We start from the raw sequence: 21,529 nt of genomic DNA, 5'->3' as shown, positions 1-21,529 counted from the left end.
GGAGTTGCACCTTGTGGAATTGTCTTCTCACTGTCTATTTTTATTTTTCTCAGCTTAATTCTTGGGTTGATGCTTATAAATCACCTATGGTGGAAATCCTGACTGCTATTATTTAGAACCTTTAGGAAATGACTACTCAGAAGTGTCTTCTAGGTGTAGACAGCTTTTGCATTGTGAGTGTGTTGTAAGATCCTGCTATTCAATTAATGAGGTTAGTAGTTTCTGCCTACTTGACCCATTTCCTGGTCCCTTGACACTGGTCCACAATGTTTTCAGTGCCCCTTATGCAATATCAGCCCTGGTTTTCCAGGCAGAACAGCTGGTTAGCACAATTATGTCACCTTGGCTAAAGTGGTATATTCACAATTTACAGTAGTGTCAGACAAAGCCTAGCAAAATGTCAACTTGAGGTAACCACAAACTTGTCACCTTTACTTGTGTGAGCTTGATTTTTGGCTATATTACAAAACCGTTTTTGTGTGTTTGTGTGTCTGTGTGTCTGTTTTTCCTTTTTATCAGTACCACGGATCAAACTGACGACTGCTTGCTTGCAAGGCAGGCGCTTACACCGCTGAGCTAAATTCCCAGCACCTTATATTACAAAATCTTAAACGAATAGAAAAATGTATGCAGTGTATAAACTCTAAATATATTAATGTAAATTTCAGAGGAGAAAATGTAAGAGCAGTTAGTAGAAAAAATAGAGAAACAGATGGAAAGGAAGAGATTAGAAGCAGGGCTGGTAGACAAAGGAGAATCACTCCAATTTTCAGAACGTGGTGCAAAAGATAGCAAGGAAAGAGCAGAAATCAGAGAATGAAAAGAACAGAACCTCCACCCCAAGAAAACTGGAAACCATGTTTACATTCATATAAAAAAATCAAAAAATAAAGAAAAAATAAGTCATGGTAGATAGAGAGATAAAAGCTCTACTCCCAGTTGTGTCTCTGCTATCACTAGTAGAGACTATGTAGAGACAGAGTCCAGATCCATGTTGATTTATCTCACCAAGCCAGCAGTCACTTTATGCTGAGGTGGTGTATAGACTCAGCGAGCCTCAACTTTATTTTCCCTGAAGCTCAGGATGGTTTCTGACCTTGAGGCTGATACCAGACTTGTTCAGCCTGTTTCTGTGGGCTTGAAATTAGGTGGGAGCCAGTACATGGAGGCACAGTTTTTCTCAGTCAGAAGCTCAGTTGTTTCCTCTGCAAAATGTCTCCTTCCCAAACACAGATGACCAAATCTGTATCACTCACCAGGCAGTGCAATCCACAGTCTAATGCACTTTGTGTGTCTGTGAAGGTCTCTGGGGTTGCCATCAATCACCCTGTGTTTTCACATTAGAAGTTTTCCTTCCCCAGGGTGAGTCCTGACACAGTGACAAGGCACTGCCCATCACTCGCAGTCTCCTCTTTATGAGCTCTGTAAAATCATCCCTGTGCTTTGAGCTCCTGGGCCAGATTAGTGTGTGGGTCATGCAGCATTTATCTTAATGCAAAATTGAAGGAAGGATGCCAATATTCCTTGGGTCATCTGACTAGCATCTTGATTGAAGAATAAATAATACCAAAATTAATATAACAACTTCAATATGAAAAAACAGATTTCACACAAGAGAGCAACGTTTTAGATAAAGTAAAATATTGATTTTTTAAAATTTCAGTATATTTTGCTTAATAACTACAGTTATAGCTATTTTACACTGTGGCTATGTAGTATTTGAGGAACGATCTGATTGTGTGTGTTTGTGTATGAGTTTCTCTCTGTGGGTGTGTGCTTGTGTGTGTTTTGTCAGTAGTTGTATTCCGCGGCCAGAATATTCAGTGACAGCAGAATCCCATGCCTATAATGTCAGAGCACAGACAGCAGAGCTTCGGTGCGTATGCTCTAATAGACTGAAGATGAGGAGGATGGGAGGTGCCGTTCAAATGATGGGAAGAGCCCTGGGGATCCAGCGCAAGGAAGAAAACAAATGGTCTTGCACACTATGTTCCTTCTGAGGCTGTTTCCGACAGATGAAATAGGAATAACGGTACACTCGAGTCATCCAGTGACTCAGAGGTCCAATGTTGTGCGATAATCAATCTCTTCTGTAGTCATTAACCTGGTAACAGGATGGTGAATAAAATATTTCAGTATGTTTGAAAGAAGAAATCTGAGAAAAGATCTTCCTAGGAATTTGCAGTGCATGAGAATGACCAGGAGGGGGCAGCACGCGCACATTTCTTTGTAAAGTAAAAAGCTTCCACTTGCCTGGGAAAAATCTGATCCCAAGGAAGAAAGAGGAACAGCTGGGGCTCTATAGTAGTTTACACTGGTGCCCTACAGTATTTGCACAAGTGTTTGCTTTGGTGGGCGGGTACAGAAATTAAACTCAAGACTTTGAACTTGTCACATAGGCAAGGGGCCACTGAGCTGAGCTGTGTCCCCCGCCCTCATACACTTTTGTGTAGATTTTTTTAAACTTACATAACACGTAACCATTGCTTTATAAAAGTTATTTTAAGAGTCTTCCAACTACATGAGGAAAATCTCTGATTCTGGGGGAGAAAAGCGTCAATGAGGGCTTCATTGTATTTGTATCACTTCTCATCAATATTTGCACAACTAGGATGTGAACTTGCACATTATATTCTAAAAAAACAACGCTACACGCGAGGCATCGGGCTCTTCACAGCTTCAGTGCTCTGGGATACTGCAAAGGGATCTGCGCTTTTCAAAGCAGAGTGCAGGGGAGCAGAAACAGGCCCCCTGCAAGCCTGTGTCCTTGAGTTTCTGTTTGTGCTCAGATCCTGCTACAGTTCCTGTTACTTCAGTTTCTTAGAAAAGGCAGGTCACTGTGATGCATAGCTGGTCACTGGGATAAGTATTGCAAGAACCAAGCAAAGACAGCCAAGTGCTTTACCTCTGTATTTACACTTGGTAACCCCATAAAAATCTTTCTCCCTAAGCCGTTGTGGCTGACATTGTTACAGGGATTGACTCCTTGTCATTGACAATAAGTGCAAATAAATCTGCATCTGAATCTTGTGTGTTCATTTGGTTTTTCTATTTGCCATAGCAACAGCGTGGTAGAAACAAATTGAAAAGAATACAAAGGGAATGTTAGCAATTTTCCGTGAAACTTGTCCTTCAAAAGCTGACCAACAGGTGGCAGCAAAGAGTCATCTGTTTTACAAACAGTTTGGGAAGTCTTGCCATTTGCAGAAAGAGTTGTGATTTTCTAAGTGACACAGTGGTTCCGCCATTTATAACAACCTGCGCTGAAGGACATTTCTAAATTCAATCAACACTTTAATCATACATTTGTGAAAGAAAAAGAGATTCTTAAAACACTATCTTGACTCTAGGGTCTCAATTTCTCACCCTTCCTATGTGTCCCCCTGTCTCAGTGTCACTCTGTCTCTCTGCTTCTGTCCTTGTCTCTGTCAGTTTTCCCCTCTCTCTCTCCTTCCCACAGGTGACTCCTACTCTACAGTCTCCAATGTGCGTTTCCCCTTGTGTCCTGACTTCTGAGAATTGGGCTGCCTTTTAAGGACCAGTCTGTCCTCATCTACTTCCCCTCATTTCCTGGTGACCTCACCTCTATCCCTATATTTGCATCTCCAGTTCACATCACTTCCCAGAGCTCCAGAATCCCACGTATGCAAGTGTTGAGTGGCGGTCTGGGGCCATCTCAGTATTGGAAATATGTTCCACTGCAAGCCCTTATTTCCCCTTGTTTCCCAGTGTTGCTTTTTCTGCCTTCCCATCGAGGGAGGCTTCATAGCAAATTATAAGCAGTGTTTGATTTGGTTTTCTGTCTCAGTTCATGTCCAGGATGACAGAAATTCTATTTCTTGTTACTTTAAAATATTACCAGAATGTACCCATGTTTCAAAAAATCTAGCACGGGGAAATAAAATCACATGATGACTTGGAATATGGCATTAGAGGAAATTTTTAGTGTCTACTTTGTAAGCTGTCTGGAAGACCATGAGGAGCAAACAGGCGTCAACACTGCCTATTATCAGTCTTCACTTGTCTCATGTTAAATATAAGTTTGAGGATAGCAGTTGTCACAGAAAGGAAGAAGTGGAGCCTATTGAGATTTACCAGTTTTCATGAGGATGAGGGGGAGGTGTGAGGTACCTGCTTTTATGCTGGAAGTATTAGTTCTGCATGTTTTGTTTGCCTATAAAATCTTGGAAACAAAGATCCTTGTGGAGACTAAAATTGCGTATGTGTTGGTGATGGGGAACAGAGGCAAAAATTTGCCATAAAATGCAAGACAAACTGCTACTAATTTCTGTGAGAAATTTTGTGAGGATTTGTTTGACCCCTGATTGGTAGCTGTATTCCTGGATATCACGAAATAAGGATCACTCATCCCCAGGTTACGATGAGGCCGAATCACAATTTAGTTGCTCAAGTTTGTCATGCTACATTGATTAGAGAGATGTCACAGGACTGCCGTTACTTCAGGCCAGGATCTTTACTCACCATGGACTCCTAAGACCAAGAGCCATGAATGAGCATCACTTCCCAGTGATCCATAGAATCATAGAATATCTAACATTGCAATAACGGAAGTGATCCCTTTAATTCTGTCATCCTGAAATGGGCACAGCATCCTGGGAATCCCAGATTGGCTGAACGGACAGTGCATGGGGATTGTATTCCACTGGATTTTCACATGATACGAGAAAGTGCAAGAGAAAGTATCTACCTTAGAATCCATTTCTACCTTGTTATTATTTTTAGCTACATTCATGGTTAATTTGGTTTAGTTTTTTTTTTTCAATTTCATAAAACACCGAATGTTTAAGCCACTACAATCCTCTGGAATCTAGCTCCATCTTTCTCTCTCTGTGTCAGAGCCCTCAGCAGAGCACAGGTCTTGGCTGCTCTGCTGTTTTCCTCAGTCTCAGGCCCAGCCAGAGGCATCAGCTGCAACTTGCTGTTCTGATTCTTCAACCTCTTCCTCTCACACAGAGCAGGCTGTACTGTTCTTCTCCCCAGACAGCAGTGCAGGAGGGCAGCTGGGCCTACTCAGGCAGGGAGGTTTGTGTTCAGGGCTGTAGCACAGTGCGAGGAGCATGTGTACCTTGATAACAGTAATAAATTCCAGAATCTTCTGGTTCCACTTTGCTGATTTTGAGTGTGAAATCTGTCCCTGACCCACTGCCACTGAATCTCCCTGGAGTCCAAGATTCCCGATTGGAAACCCAATAAATCATTCCTCGTGGAGCCTGGCCTGGTTTGTGGACAACCCAATGCAAATAGGTGTTTCCATCACTGTCCAGGAGGCTCTGACTGGACTTGCAGGAGATGGAGGCCAGCTCTCCAGGTGTGATAGACAGGGAGAGTGGGGTCTGGGACAACAAAACATCTGCCTTGGATGCTAAAAGTATAAAGGAGAAATGCAACATCACATACAAACATGATGCATTTTTATTCTTTTCTCTTTTTTTCAAATATCAAACTTAACTTTTTCGTATTTTAATATACAATGAACATTTCAATTTTGAGATAACTCCAATATCTAATAACGAGAATCCCTCTAGAATTCATCTCCTTATCCATATCTTTCTTTGTTACAATATTTATCAGTTGACTATTCCTGATTCTTTAGAAATTTTCTTCTTAATTCCCTGATGGAAATTCACACAGCCCTGCTTCAAGTCCGCGTTGCACATCTCATGTATGAACAGAACTCACCCAGGGAGTGGTGGGATCCAGAAATTCACCCTCTCGTCCCCTGCCCTTCCACATCTCCCGGTATCCGTACCAGTGACCCAGAGCAGTAGCAGCCCCAGGAGCTGAAGTGGTAGCTTCATTTTGAGAAACTGAACTGAAGAGTCCTGATCAGTCAAGGCACAGCTAGAGCCAGCTTTTATCTGAAACTTGCCTGGGTAGGTCCTCCCTGGGGATAAAATGCAAATTCCCTGGTGGGTGCAGTGGTGCAGAAAGAGTGAAGAGCATTGTGGGAGGCTTCTCATGTGAGCCCAGTGGTATAAATCGTCCTCTGTATCTGGGGGAAACAATAGAGCTAAAGTCCATGCTGTGTGCAGCATTGGGTACAAGGCTCCCTCGGAAAATCTACATCTGCAGCAAGGATACAGTGCTCAGGGCTCTGTCCATCCAGACAGTACTGCAGACCCCAGGATATGAGGGGTTTACAGATCAGTCTCTGGGAAGGATAGTCTCATGCTCTTTACCCTCCTTGAAGGGAAAGATGCAATTCTTTCTTCATAAGAACTCATTTTAAATTTTTCTATCATTAATATCAAGTAGCAGAGCTGTGAAGTCCTTCTAGCCAGGTAAATGCTCATCATCTCGAAAAAAGATGAAAAACAATCTTTGTCTTCACCTAGAAATTAAATAGCATAAAAGCACTAAATCAAACGGAATGTGTATGGAGAAAAAATATCTGTCTTCCAGTTAGCAACCAGTAACTCTGTTGAAGGCAAGACTAATAGGAAAAAAATATGCCTTATATAGTGCACATAAAATTCTTCATAAGTAGATTTGGAAATTAGTAAATATCTAGTCATGTTTCTCTCTCTCTCTCTGTAGATATATATATGTTTATATATTATGATATCTATCTATCTATTTGTCTAATTTATTAAAACTTCTTTTTAAAATTTTATTTAAAGAAAGGCTAAACAAAACCGAAAATAGGTAGAAATAATATATACGTTCAGAGGAAAAAATAAACAGCAAGAAATCACTTGTTGATGTTTACATATTGTCATGTTACAAATAGTTGTTCAAGATACAAAAATGGAACATGTAAAGTGGGAATTCAAATAGCGATACTGAAAACAGTTCTGTTCAACTGTCCAACAAAAGCTTAGTAACATGGTGGTCAGTCCTATACACTTAAACATACATGCAGTTATCCATATCTTCATTTATGCTTAGACTAAACAAAATAAAGCAGGTTAATGCCATTCTGAATAAGGAATAATAGTATTGCTGGATTTCACATTATGATACTCCGTGATCAGCACGGTACTGTAGTGTCTTTTTTTTAAATTATAATTTAAAGAAAGACTAAATAAAACAGAAAATGGGTGGAAATCATATATAATTTCATAGAAAAAATAAAAGAGTAAGAAATCGCTAGTTGATGATTGTGTCTTACAAATAGTTATTTAAGATACTAAAGTAGATCATATAAAGCGGGGATTCAAACAGTGAGATTGAAGCATTTCTGTTCAACTATCAAACAAAAACTTAGAAACATGATTAATTAGTCTTATACACTCACATGCAGTCAGCCATACCTTCAATTATGTTGAGATTTAATAAAACCAAACAGGCTAATTTCACTCTGAACAAAGAATAATATTATTCCTGAGTCTCGCATTATGACACTCCAGGATCAGTACTGAGAAATTTTGTGTCTCTTTTTCTTCAAAATATCTGTTCATTTCATCATGTGTCATAAGATAAGTTCACATAAACTGTTTATAGATTCTAAACATGCATGATTCTTAACATGTATTCCTATCTTTTCTATATTAGAGAGAGAAACAAAACAAAGCAATTTAAAACATACATATTGCTATAAACACATGAAATGAAAGAAACATATAAGACCATTGTACAAAAGTTTTACCATGGTTCCTGTGTTGCCTCTTGCTGTCTCCAATAGAGTTGGCTATATCATTAGACCTAGTATAATTGTATATATCAGTACATAACAGTATTAATAAAAACATAACTTTGTACATAGTATAGAACTTCAAAAAGTGGCATTTATCAAACCAGAATGCGTATCGTAGAGTCTTGTCATCTTCAGTGTAGCTGCTTAGACTCCCAGACTTGATATTATCAATCATATCAGTTTTGAATAAAATCTTCTCTGCCTCATTTCTGTTATGCTTTTTTTTTTGCCATCAGTTGTCTGCTTATCTTCTTCCTTCTGTTTTCTGCTCCATTCATTGAAGGCTCTCTTTCATTATTCCTGGAATCCTAGTACTTTTCTCTCTCTGTAGAATGCCCTTCAGTATTCTCTGTAGAGTTGGATTGGTGCTTGTGAGCTTCCAAGTTTCTCTTTGTCTGGGAAGCATCGTGTTTCTCCATTAATTTCTAGAGACAGTTTAGAAGGGTGTATCAATCTGGGATGGAGGTTATTTTCTTTCAGGACTTGGAATATTTTGCTCCATGCTCTTCTTAACTTGATGTTTCATGTCAAGAAGTCTGCCATTGTTCTGATGGGCCTTCCTTTATAGGTTATCTGTTTCTTGTCTGTAACAGCTTTTAATATTCTATTCTTATACTGAATTTCTGGGATCTTGATTATTATATGCCTGGGTGTAGCTCTCTTTTGGGTGTATGTGGCTATAGTTCTGTATGCCTCATATATCAGAATATCATATCCTTTTCCTATGTTTGGGAAATTTTCCTGAATTATTTCTGTGAATAACTCACATTCTTTATTCTCAAGTTATAGATCCTCTTGTTGTGTTCTAGCCTTTGTATTGTTATTGCTTGCTTCCTTGTATTTTTAAAAAGTTTTCCCTTTCATAATCCCACATTAAAATATTGTCCTCCAGTTCAAATACTCTATCCTTAGTTTCTTACAAGCTGATTTGCATCTTTCCATAGAGTTTTTAATTTCCTGGTAATCTCTTTCAATGTGCTTCATATATTCTATTTTTTATGTTCTTTATCAAATGGTTCTCTCCTTTGTTTGTGTTCTTCCCTTCTTCTATCTGTGTCTGCTTGAGGGGTGCTTAATATCTCTTTTATTAGTCTTCTTACATCTTGCTTTACTTGGCTAAATATTTCACTTTTGAACTCGTCTATGAGGTCCTGAATATGTCTCTTTATGTCTACTGGCACCGTGTGTGATATTGCATGTTTGATGTTCTCATTTCCCTTAGTATTTACCCTTCCTGGATCAGTGTTCTCAGGGTTGGGACCTGGGGACTTTTTGTTGTTGCTTCCTCTTCCCATATTTTTTACTTCTTCCAGGAGGCCCCAGTTTCTTTCTTTGTTGGTTGCAATTCTTCTGAAATGCACTTGTTAGATGACCCTTCCCACTGCTGTGTGCTAGTGAGTTGCACACGGGGACAGCGTATGCTGGCCCTTCCCCTCTGGGTCATTCATGCTCCTGTGGCCTGCACTGTATTACTTTGCACTGCCTCCCCTCCAGGTCAGTCAAGCTGCTGTAGCCTGCACTGTATTACCCTGTGCTGCCTCCGCCTAGGTCAGTCATGCTGCTGTGGCCTGAACTGCATATTACTTTGCACCGCCTCCCCTCTGGGTCAGTCAAACTTCTGAGGCTCCACTGGGTTAGTGTGGTTAGTGTGCACCACCACTGTAAGGACTTGATTTCAGATAACTTATTGGGTCTCAGCCAGATCATGTGACCCAGGCCTAGCTCACTCCAACAATCCTGTTCGGCAAGAGAACAACTGACTGAAGTCACTGCTGCCCCTTGTACTTGCCAGTCCTGCACAGCCCCAGAATGTCATCTGCTGGAGCCCCCTTTGAACGCAATGGCTCCCCTCCTGTCACTCACCACAGGTTGATGTAGGTACCCTGTCTACTCAGCTCTCTGTTCAGCTCACCGACCCCCAAACTCAATGTAAGTGTGCCTCCAGTGAGTCAAAGCAGTGGGACCTTGGACAGCTCAGCAAGTCGTGGTGGGACCCTGGATGTTTGGTAAGTCGCCTGCTGCAGCGGGAACACTGAACCTTTACTGTTCCAATAATAGCACCGGGATTGTATGTTTGGTTGGTTCATCTCAACTCAATTTCTTCTTGGGACAAGAGAATTCATCTCCTTCTATTTGGGACTCCACACACTGTATTATGTTGAATTCTAAGTTGACTATCTCAGGGAGCATCTGTAGCCAGTTGTTATCTATCTGCCATCTTTGCTCCTTCCCCTCAATCAAAACTTTTTTTAAGAAAAAAATTTCTCTTGACTTTATATAAAGTGAATAAGGAATAATATATTATGCTACTCTTTTCTGAGTAATCATAAATCATCTTTTTCATTTCTACTTTTATAACAGATACAGAGCAGCCATGGTCCATAGTTTAAAGAGACATTCTAAATATTAGAATGGCACTATTGAATCTGATTTTTAATGTGCCAGTGTAATTAAAATCAGTGGCTGATATTTCCTGGACTTATGTAAGATGGTCACTGTGGAAAGAGGGTCACTTTCAGACTTTTCCTAAAACCATGAGAAAACAAAGCCATACTGATACCAGTCTGTAAGTACATGGTATGCTTTATGACAGCTCAAGAGCTGCAGTGTATCCTTACATATCTGAGAAACTGAGTTTATGGGAAAATAAGCGAATAAGGATTTTGTAATGTGTGCTTTTATTGTAAATAAAAGGATCTCTAGATGTGCTCATCATCATCATCATCATCATCATCATCATCTCTCTCTCTCTCTCTGTGTGTGTGTGTGTGTGTGTGTGTGTGTGTGTGTGTGTGTGTGCATTGGGGCTTAAGCCTGGGACATTCACAATTAGCCACACCAGTCTGTTTCATTTCCCAGATTTTGAGACTGCATCTCACTGTGCTGTTCACTCGCCCAGCTTCATCTCCAACTGTCTATTCTCCTGCCTCAGCCACCACTGTGTTGTGGTTACAAGTGTGCACCAAGTGTCTTGGATGATTTTACCTTCTGAGTGTGTGTGTTATTTCTGAATACTTCAAGAGGTGGAAAAGTTCACTTATTGGACCTGTCTGGACTCTTAAGGCCCTGTTCCTCATCTGTCTCACAGGAATCAGCAGTAAGTGAAACAGAAGAAAATAATTTCATCTCATCCAAATCCTGTGTATTTGGGGGAAAAGCAATAGAGAAAAAGTCTAAGTGGCATCCATCTCGGGAGCAAGGATTCCATTGTTACAGGCTGAGTCTCTATTGGAAGACAGTGCAAAGTTCTCTTCCCCAGTAGGAGAAACCACCCCGACATCACAATTACTGCTCATCAGAGCAACTTTCTGCTAGTAACACTGTGGATCTAGGAAACATTTCTAGCAACTGTCATTTCCAGGTGAACTACTTTGATGTTAGAAAATGTGTTCCCCCGTAAGCTTCCTGGCCCAGTGATTAATCTCCATAAGGGCACTGCTTTCAAAAGGATTGGAAGGAAGATTTTAAAAAATGCTTAGTTTAGCTAGGGAAGTAGGTGTCTTGTTGAAGACAAGTGGAGAAGGGGAAAATGATTGTGCCTTAGCTAATAAGTATGCAGTTCCTGGGCGGTGGTGAATATACTGTCCTAGCTATCTCCACATGGAGATATTAACTGTAAGTCTGAATACATGTTAACATATTTATGTGTGTATTATAAATATTTATGTGCAGAAATGTATCCATATATAAGTATTTATATATTAATTTGTATTTATATACACACATGAGTGAATACACACCTATAAATGTGTACACATAGCTATATATAAATGCATATGTGTACATACTCACTTATTAAGTTAATTAAAATTGTTCTTAGGGAAGTGAGTCCTTTAAAATCTATTTTTGTTTGGGGCATTTGAGTCAGGTTCTCACTTTGTAGTTTAGGCTGGCCTTGAGTTCACTGTGTTGCCCAGGCTAGGATCAAGCAGGTCAGCCACTCATCCTGGTTCCATCAGAAACTGTTGGCTCGCTGCACAGATAGCTTAGAGTTTGGGGTCTCTCTTCAGTTCATTGAATGTGGGTCTGGAAGAGATTTCACTGTTGCCATCATTAACTTCTAATTTGAAGATATGGCACATAATGACTGTCAAGAATGTTGTAGTGATTCTCCATATGTGACTCACCCTGGAGGACAAACTCATTTTAGTGTCTGTCTTGCTGTTTGCTGACCATGTGACACAGGAGTTGCACTCTCTTTGTCTACATAAAGAGTCTGCCCATTCCTCCTGATAAGAAAGGTGACAGCGTTCAGCAGAAAATTAAATGATTGGTGTCCCTTACATCCTTTATTATGGAAGAGTCTTACAGGAAAACTCAGTAAAGACATTCACATTACTTTTTTATTTGTACAGTAAGACTTTGTATGCAATTATGTCTTGAACATTCAAAAGTCATCATTTTACAGTTCTGGAGGTCATAAGTACATCTCAGTCCTTAGTGTGATAGAGCCAGGATGCTGTCAGGATGAACTCACTCTGGACGATCTAGAAGGGAATCTGTGATTCTTCAGCTCCTAGAGGTGTGCCTGAGACTGTGTCCCTTACCTTTCCATCTGTCAGAATTTTATCTCCCGGCCCCTCTCTAGGCTGCTCCTGTGTGTGCTGCCTCCTTGTGTGCTTTCCAGATGTCAGCACTGAAGATCCTCAGTCCACAGGAATTAAGGGTTCCCCAGATATTCTACTTCACAGTCAGTTAATTTCAAATTCAGTTCATTAAAAGAAGTCTGTTTCTGAAGAAGAAAAACTTGCAATGTGCTAACTAATTCCATTCATGCATCCACTTTCAAATGGAAATAAGCACTGACTGTTCTTTGAAGCATAGAAGCAATGAAGATGAGTCTCATGGACCACTTGTAATTGTTGAAGTTCTGCACTGGATCTTCAAGTTGTCTCTCTATGAAGTGGCCTTTCTTTACTTGCTTGGTATGCAGGTGTTTACTGCGATAACAGACATGTTGAATGGTATCAGGTAAAGCACCTGGTGATGTGGGTGGTGCCATGCACAGATGTAATGGGGATGCACCAAGATGAGAGCTTCACCTACACTTGAGAAACCCACAGAATTATGAAAACAAGAATAATTGATATATATTCTACAAAGCTTAAAACAACCTTTTCTATAGAGAAAAACAACAATTCAAATAGTTTGTGATGTTCTCATTACAGGAAAGCTGCATATGAACATGTGAAACATCCAGAGAGTTTATGCAGGGGTAGGCAAGCAGTGAGTCTTAGGTGTGTTTGTAGTGAGTGAACAGAGTGCACCCTGGAATGTCTAAGGATGCTGGACCTGCTCTAAAGACCAAATAGGTTTTTGAAGATGTATGTGTGTGTGTGTGTGTGTGTGTGTGTGTGTGTGTGTATGTATGTATGTATCAAAATCAATAGAAATATGTCCTGAAATGTTTACTTTTCATAAACATAAATTTTAATACTACATAACTATCCTAAAAGGAAAAAAAGTCCCATGACCGTGGATATGCTCTAACACTGAGCTTCTTGGACCCCAGTGCAAAGAAAGTAAAGTATTATGTTATAGATTTCTCATTTGTGGAAGAATTCCTGTTCTTAAATCTGGCTCATTGTTTTTGTAGTGCAAAATTTTGAGGATCATGTTTCTCTCAGGGAATTGCATGGGAGTGTTAAGAACTGAGTTGAGTAATAGTCTTAACTATAATTTCGTAGACAATGCAAAAGTAAGATCTACATGGTATTTTGCTCTACAGTTGGAGACAGTGCATACACAGTGTTAAATGGTGAGACTGGAATATGGACCTGAGCTCATGTGCAAAATCTCATCAGTGGACAGAATGTGGTCTCCCAACAATGAGCCCTAATGTCACTTGATTTGTGGACTTCCTAAGCCTCGGGTGATGTGAAGGTCCTGAACCTGTCTGAGAGCTGATTAGAGCATTTCAAGAGCTGAAGTCTTCATTTGCTGGCAAAAAACTTAACAATCCTGATGCGTGAATGCTTGAGGGTATCTTTCTCTGGCCAGAGGTTTTCTTCCCAATGGAGGAGGTATGGAGGAGATCTCATCAGATGCAGCATGACATCCCCAGCTGTTCATCTTAGCCATCCTGTGTAAGTCAAGGAATTGTCCCCAATGCTGTGATTTTTCATTTGAATGTATGAATGATCCATCTCTCATATGAAACACAAAATAATGATAATAAAAATAATTCACCCAAAATAAAGAAATACATGAAATCAGCTATGTTCTTAAAGTTTTCAGTGATTTATTGCTGTGGTCCCCAAGACCCAAGCCTGGTTGCCATCCTTGGCTGCTGAGTTTCGAATCTGGTACAGAACCCTGAACACTCCTCATGTCCTGATCCATGTCCACAGATTCAGAGGAGACTGGTCTGGTGATAGATGAAGATGGGAGCTTTCTTCTATCTGTTTCTTCTGTTTGTGGATATTTAAGAGTGAAGCCAGGCTCTCAGGATCCTAATGAAGCACTCTGCCACTGAGCTAAACCTGCAGTCTTGGAATTGGGACTTTTCTGAGCTCTGCAAAGAGTTCCTGTGTGGTCTGCCCTGCCTGCTCTCTACTGACTAACTGTACATCTTACCAGACCTGCTTTCTCCCAATGTCTGTTCCCTTGGCCTGCTTTTTACCCATGGATTGCTGAATTCTTCTCCTCCTCACTTCCTTGCCAGGTACCATTGCCCCTGCTCATCAGGCTCCCCATTGTGACTCTGACCCTGATGAAAGTGTGGTGGCTCTTTCACTTAGAAGGTGGTATCTGGAAGTGGAGCATTTAATCATGACCGTTGTGATCAGGTGCTGGGTTGAGAGCAGGAGTATAAGCGGATATCACAAGATCATTAGCCCACATTAGACACTGGGTTTTGTGTAACATGGAGAATGGTTTGTGTTCTGTACTTGGCTGGGGTAGGGTTGTGTGTGAGGTTGGATTCTTATGACTAGAAGAGCATGTGAGGAAGACAACAGAAAGGATCTTGCACAAAAACTGTTCTGTGTGAGCCTGTTTTCAATAATTGGACAGATTAAATGTACAGAGCTTCCTCAAATATCTGTGCTTGGTGGAAAGACAGCCTGTTTAACAGATAGCATTAGGAAAACTGGCTACACAGTGAGAATATTCAGCCTAAACCTGTATTTCTCATCATACAGTAAAATATAATAAATATGAATCAAAAGCCTGGACTTTAATACAGAAGCACTTAATCTTCAGGTAGATAATAATATAGATAAAATTTTGAGGGCATAAGAATAAATAAAGCCTTTTTGAACAGAACCCCAGTGTACCAGAAATAACATCAAGAAACAACAAATTAAATTCTATTAAATTAAAATGCTTCTGTGTAGTTAAAGATGCAGCTGAAAGAGTGAAAAAACAAAATGTAGAACGAGGAGAATTCTTTGCCCCATGCTCATTAGGAAGGAGATTAATGCTGACAACATGTAAAGAACTCTAAAATAAACAGACCTCCTAAATAAGAGTCAATCAAAAATGGGTAAATGAAAGGGTCAGAGAGTTTTTAGAAAAAGAATAATAAGTTTTTAGAAGAAGAACAATAAGTTATTAGAAGAAGAAGAATAAATGGTAAATATATAAAGAAATTTTCAGTATTACCAGCTCTGAGAAAAATGCAAATTAAAACAACAGTGAGGTTACATTTTCTCACAGGAAAAATGGCCACCCTATAGAAATCAAATAACACGAAATATTGATGAGGCTGTGGGGAAAAATACACTCTTCTGTTTGGTTGGTAGAGATGGAAACTAGTACAACCAGCATGGATCTCTATATGCAGAGCCTGCAAAAACCTAAAAATAGAAATTCAGCTTGACTCCACTCTTCTGGTTCTAGTTATTTTCCACAAAGGGTTCAGGACATCTAATTACAATGATTCATTCACAGCCATGTTCAGAGCAGCACAACTTATAAGCACTCAATATTGGATGCAGCTCATAACTATGGACAGATGAATGGATATAAAGAAATGTACTTACACAGTGGAGTACTCCAGAGCCATAAAAATGAATGAGTCATTTGTACGAAAATGAATGCAGCTTGAGACCCTTATGTTAGATGAAATATATCAACACACAACCGTACATATCCCATTGTTTCTCTTAGATGTGAAATCCAAAGTATTAATAGATTAAATAGCAAAATAAGACAGATAATACAAAATAAGCTGCTAAATGCTCTGCAAATTGATAGGGAAACTAGAGAGACAGGGAAGAGAAGATAAAGGTTGCAAGAGGAATTAAAAATAATTAAAATGTGTTATGTACATAATGCCAACTACCCACACTGTACATAGAAGTACAGCAAGTGCACATTAATAAACATAACATATGACAATACAAGCTTAGACCTAAAAACATTCCACAAAGTGTTTAATGTTCTACCTATTAAATCACATACTTATTTTCTTGATCCTGGCTTGATGACCCGGTGTATAGGAGAGTGTAAGTGCTACCCAGGCGGAGGGGATACCAGGAAGCAGGAAAGGATGGCGACAAAATAAGGATCATTCAACTTCTCTCATGTCAACCCCAATATGTGATGAGGCAGGGTCACAATTTAGATGCTCACCTTTGCCTTGCTACATTGATGAGAGAGATGTCACAGGACTAAAGTTTCTTTTAGCCAGGATCTTTAATCACCATGGAGTCAGTAAGACTAAGATCCCTTCAAGAAGCATCACTTCTTGATGATCCATGGAGTCTCAGGAGCTCACTATTGCCAGCCCTCAACTTTGCTATTCTGAGATGCAGGAAGCTCTCCAGGAGCTGCAGACAGGCTGAGAGAAGCATGGTCACCATATACCCATTGGATTATCATGTGGTATAAAGAAGGTGCAATATCGATTATAAATCATGAGACACTACAATTTAATAGTCATTTTAGGCTAAATTTATTGTGTGTCTTGTTTGGCTTTATCCATTTTCTTAAAAAAAAATACCCAGAAATTTGAGGGCTCAAAGGAACCCCTGGAAGAGAGTTTCAGCCTTCTCTCTGTGTCAGAGGCCTCAGCAGAGCACAGGTCTTGGCTGCTCTGCTGTTTTCCTCACTCTCAGGCCTGGGCAGAGGCCTCAGCTGCAACTTATTGTTCTGATTCTTCAGTCTCTTCCTCTCATGCAGAGAAGCCTGTGCTGTGGGTCTCCCCAGGCAGGGAGCTTTGTGTTTGGTGCTCTAGCACTGTGGGATGAATATATAAATCTTGCATACAATAATAAACCCCATCATCCTCAGCCTCCACCCTGCTGATATTCAGTGTGAAATCTGTTCCTGACCCACTGCCACTGAACCTGTCTTGGGTCCAGGATAACTTTTTGGAAAACAGAAAAATTATATACCTTGGAGCCTGGCCTGGCTTGTGCACCACCCAATTCAAATAGGTGTTTCCATCACTATGTAGGAGGCTCTGATTGAACCTGCAGGAGATGGAGGTCAGCTCTCCAGGGCCACAGACACAGAGAGTGGGGTCTGAGTCATGACAACATCTCCTGTGGATCCTAAAATGATGAAGGAGAAGTGAAATATCAGGAAGGAACATTATGAGCCATTTTGATAGATTTCTGTTTTATCATTATCAAGTGAAGTTAGTATCTTTATTTTAAAGTGCAGTGGAAAATTTTCAAATTTGAGATTGTATCCAAGGTTTTTAATCACAAGGTTCCCTCTAGAATTCATCTGGGCAGCCCTCTCATTCTTTGAGGCAATCTTCATGAGAAGCCTGGTCCTCAGTCCTTCAGGAATTTCCTTCCCTCACTGATCTAAACTCACACTCCCATGCTTCAAGTCAGGGATGTGCATCTCATGTATGTACTGAACTTAGCCAGGCAGCAGATGAACCCCAAAACTCACCCCCTCTCTCCATGCCCCTCCTCATCTCCTGGTGTCCTTACCAATGATCCAGAGCAGTAGCAGCCCCAGGAGCTGAAGAGGGAGCCTCATTATGAGAATTGGGACTGAAGCATCCTAATCAGGTAAGGCAAAGCTAGAGCCAGATTTTATGTGAGACTTGCCAGGGAATGTCCTCCCTGGGGCAAAACGAAAATTCCCTGGTGGGTGCAGTGGTGCAGAAAGAGTGAAGAGCATGGGGGGAGGCTTCTCATGTGAGCCCAGTGGTATAAAATCTCTTCTGTATTTGGAGGAAAACAATAGAGCTACAGTCCATGCTGTGTGCAGCAGTGGGTACAAGGAATTCTTGGAAAACCTGTGTCTCCATAAGGGACACAGTGTTTAGGGCCGTGCCCATTCCAGACAGGACTGTGGTCCCCAGGATACAGAGATATGTGCAGATCACTCTCTGGGAGGGGAAAATTCATGTTTCTTAGCCTGCATCTTTTGTCCATGTGGATGTGCAGTTGAGATCTGTTTGTGATGAGGTAAGCCTAAGCAAAAAGTGCTTCAGGGAACCTGCAAAATATACGAGGTGCCAGATCTGTCCTGTACCTGAAATACAGGGGTAAATATACAGCTGTGATTTCCAAAACTAGAATAAGCTAAGGGGAACCTGCCCTCACTGATGATTACCTTGGCGATGACCTGTGTGGTGCACAAGATGATTCCTCACCATTCTCTTGGCTGATTGCTGTTCTGTTATGGCAAGCAAAGCAGCAATAGGCAGATTGGGACAGTCAGATTTTGAGTGTGTGCGTGTGTGTGTTGTGTGTGTGTGTGTGTGTGTGTGTGTGTGTGTGTGTGTCTGTATGTCTGTGTAGTTTTTATTTTCAAGATAACATGGTAGAGAAGATTGAGGATAGTGTGTGGTGACTGTAAGACAGAAATTGTTTGAAATATCTGGAAACTATCACTCCAGTGATGATAAAGAACACACATTTATAGCATGTGATACCTTCCTGTGGCCACTTGGAATCCCTTCCCATCCTCTCTCCCATATGGTTCTTCGCCTTTTCTCAATATGAGGAAGGTGCAACCTTTCTGCACATAGTCTTTTCCTTGTTTGAAGGCCAAATACAATCAGTGTGACCTTGTCAATGATAGGGAAAAGACACAGCCCAGCACCTCAGTCCACACCATGTGAGAGAGTGCGCTTGTGCTGGACTCAGGAATGGACCACTTGAAACTTCCAGCTGAACTGAGTTGCATGGCTCTGGGTGCGGCACACCTAACTGAGGATTATTACCAACAACATCAAAGCAGAACTAAAGGGGAAGATGCTGTTTTTCTCCTGGTGAAGGTTTTCACACTGGATTTCCTGATACGAACTCACTTGTCCTCATTGTTAGAGGAGCTCCTGTCCTCCCTGTCACTGAGGACAGCTGTGGTTCTTTTCAAGGGAACTGGGTCTTTCCCCTCAGTGTGGCTTCCTGGCTCCAGTGCAGAGGCCCACATCTGCTGGCATTGGTCCTTCACCCTTCTGGGTAAGTCTTTCTGGTTTCCACCACTGATCTTTGGGCTACTGAGTGCAGATCCCTGATGCAGACTTGTATGATGTATTGTCATGTCCTCTAAGCATTAGCTGGATATGAGTGGACTCTGTCATGGGCTCTAGGTATATAACTGGACAGGTGGAGAGCATTGCTGTGAGACCCAGCCCTTAGCTGGGTTCTATGCATGTCTAGTGTGTGGATGGATCTCCTGCATAGTTTTTCATTTGAAACTTTGGGTGCATATGATAAAATATTGCTGTAAATTATGTGTCCTGTGTTAATTCCTTTGCTTTGCAGACCCTGAGAATTACACCAACTTTTATTGTCTATATAAAAGCCTAAAGCCAGCTGGGTAGACTGGCACATTCCTATAATTCCATTTGGGTTTTGGGGCTACTTGGAGAAATTAAGAAGATTATTTTGAAAAATATTGGAAAACACTGAGGCTGTCAGTCAGGGTGAGTACATTTACCTGAGCTTACTGGAGGCTCTGGACTCCATGCCCACGACCAACAAAGATTTGTAAAGTCTTATCTCTCACCATGGTCCCTCAGTAGGCAGATTATTAGCTTCACAGTGAAGAAATATGGGTGTCATCAAATCCTTCACTCAGCAAGTGAGTATACTTGCTGAGGATAACTCAATAACACTTTGTGTATTTTCATCCACTTATTTGGATCAAAGGAAAAATTTTGAATTTCTTGTAATAAAAGACAAACACCTGACATCCTAAATGCCATTTAAAGTAAGTCAGGCAGTTCTACTCTAAAAAGATCAGAAGACTTATCTACAATTGTCTTGCTTTTCTTAATAAAACGGAAAACTATTTTACAAAGTTAAACTGTGCAGAACAAATTTCTTTTGGAATTTTCTGGGGGCGCACATTATGGTAACTGCCACCTCCATCCAAAAATTTTAGCACTCAAAATGAAAATTCTAGTTGTTTACACATTTTTAAAAATTCATTGCTTGAATTAGTTTTTCCAACTCCCAATTCTGGTTGGAGCATGTTGCTATGTGTATTTTTTACTGTTTTCATTCATACTTGAATTATGAATTTTTTGGTCTTTGTTGATATAAGATTTTGCTGTGCAGTTCAGGTTGGCCTGGAACTCATTTTGTGGTCTAGGATGACTTAGAACTTGCAGTGACCCTACTGTCTCAGCCTCTCAAATGCTGTTTTATAGGCAGTTGCTCCAACACCTGGCTCAGATTTTGAATATCGACAATTTCTGACCTTGTGGTCTTTTGTTCTTAAAGTATTATCTATAAACTATTTACATTGTGAGTTATCACTGAATGATGCCAACTATTGCCCATCATTGTTTCTTTTTGTGTCACTAATCCATTTATTTTTTCCCTTTTGATTTATTTTTAATTTCTTGTGTTGCTGGTTTGCTGGTCATGAATTCCCTTAATGACTCCTTGTCATGGAACTTCTGTATTTTTTCCTAAACATGGAAATATATTTTGGTAGGATATTATAATGTGCATTGAAATGCTTTTGAATTTGATAACTCCTCTAGCCTCTCCTGGCTTTAAAATTTATTTTAAGAAATCTGCTGTTGTTCTGATAGGTTTATCTTTTGAAGTTACTTGATATTTCTCTCTAGGGGTTTTTAGTATTCTTTCTTTGTTCTGATTTTCTTTGATTTTTTTCTATAATGTGTTGTGGAGAGATTCCTTTGTGAACGTATCTCCTTGGGGTTTTAAATGCCTCATTATCTGGATGTTCATTTCAGTGTCTAGATTTGAAAATTTTCTGCAATAATTTTGGGGAAAAATGTTTAGAACTTTCCTTTGTTTCTTCAGTCTTTTATTGACTTCTGTACTGTTCAGGTTGTGTCTTTAGAGTCATTGATGAACTCTAAGATCGATTTTTCATCATTTCTTTTGTTACAAGAAGAATCCCTGAGATATCTACTACACCCTTCCTGTCCTGAAGTTCTGGTACTTTCTCTTCTAATTGGTCATGTATTCTGGCACGGTGCTCAGCTGTGCTTTTCATTTCCAGGAACTGTGCTTTCTTCATTTTTACAACCATCAATTATTTCCTAGGTCATTAATTCATATTCTGAATTGTCTTGTGGCATTCAATCAGCTGTCTGTGTCTTCTTGAAGGCTGCCAAATGTCTTATTAATTAAAATGTTCAGCTTGTTTACATCCTGTTTGAGCTCACTGAACATGGTATGCATTTTCTTCTTTGATTTCTCCAAACATTTGACCATTTGGTTTCTGAGTTGCTTCCTGGACACTTTCTCCACTTTATTGACTGCCAGATAGATTTTTAGGAGTTACATCCTTTTTAAGCATCTTATTGAGTTACTTGTTCTATATTCCTGTTTTTATCATAAATGTTGTAGATCAGTTGGGCTAGAAACTTCTGCTGTTAGAGATAACCAACAGCAAACTGCAAAGAGAAGAGTTTCTGGTAATATCTACCTGAAAAGAACATTAAAGAGTTTGAGAAACAGTGGCATTAGGTCC

General features: G+C 40.2%; 3 long non-coding RNA genes across 4 annotated transcripts in view; 1 reads left to right on the top strand and 2 right to left on the bottom strand.

The window, feature by feature from the left end:
* Positions 1 to 628: 628 nt before the first annotated feature.
* Positions 629 to 6,188, bottom strand: LOC134472814 (uncharacterized). Its single transcript, XR_010042791.1, has 2 exons — positions 5,701 to 6,188; positions 629 to 2,104 (listed from the first exon to the last, which is right to left on the bottom strand). It is a non-coding gene; the product is annotated as an uncharacterized LOC134472814 (long non-coding RNA).
* Positions 6,189 to 9,263: 3,075 nt separating this feature from the next.
* Positions 9,264 to 21,529, top strand: part of LOC134472815 (uncharacterized) — a 38,597-nt gene continuing 26,331 nt past the window's right edge. Inside the window, exon 1 of the long non-coding RNA XR_010042792.1 lies at positions 9,264 to 9,663. This is a non-coding gene — a long non-coding RNA (uncharacterized LOC134472815). The remainder of the gene's footprint in view (positions 9,664 to 21,529) is intronic.
* On the bottom strand, positions 15,837 to 17,993 carry LOC134472816 (uncharacterized). 2 transcript variants are annotated; one of them, XR_010042794.1, is made up of 3 exons: positions 17,551 to 17,993; positions 16,999 to 17,157; positions 15,837 to 16,442 (listed from the first exon to the last, which is right to left on the bottom strand). It is a non-coding gene; the product is annotated as an uncharacterized LOC134472816 (long non-coding RNA). The 2 variants fall into 2 exon arrangements; XR_010042793.1 differs by lacking the exon at positions 15,837 to 16,442 and adding an exon at positions 16,533 to 16,840.

Source organism: Cavia porcellus, unplaced genomic scaffold (assembly GCF_034190915.1).
Source record: "Cavia porcellus strain 051 isolate PalLab524CR breed Dunkin Hartley unplaced genomic scaffold, mCavPor4.1 scaffold_25, whole genome shotgun sequence".
Lineage (NCBI taxonomy): Eukaryota > Metazoa > Chordata > Mammalia > Rodentia > Caviidae > Cavia > Cavia porcellus.
This window is presented reverse-complemented; position numbering and strand designations above follow the sequence as displayed.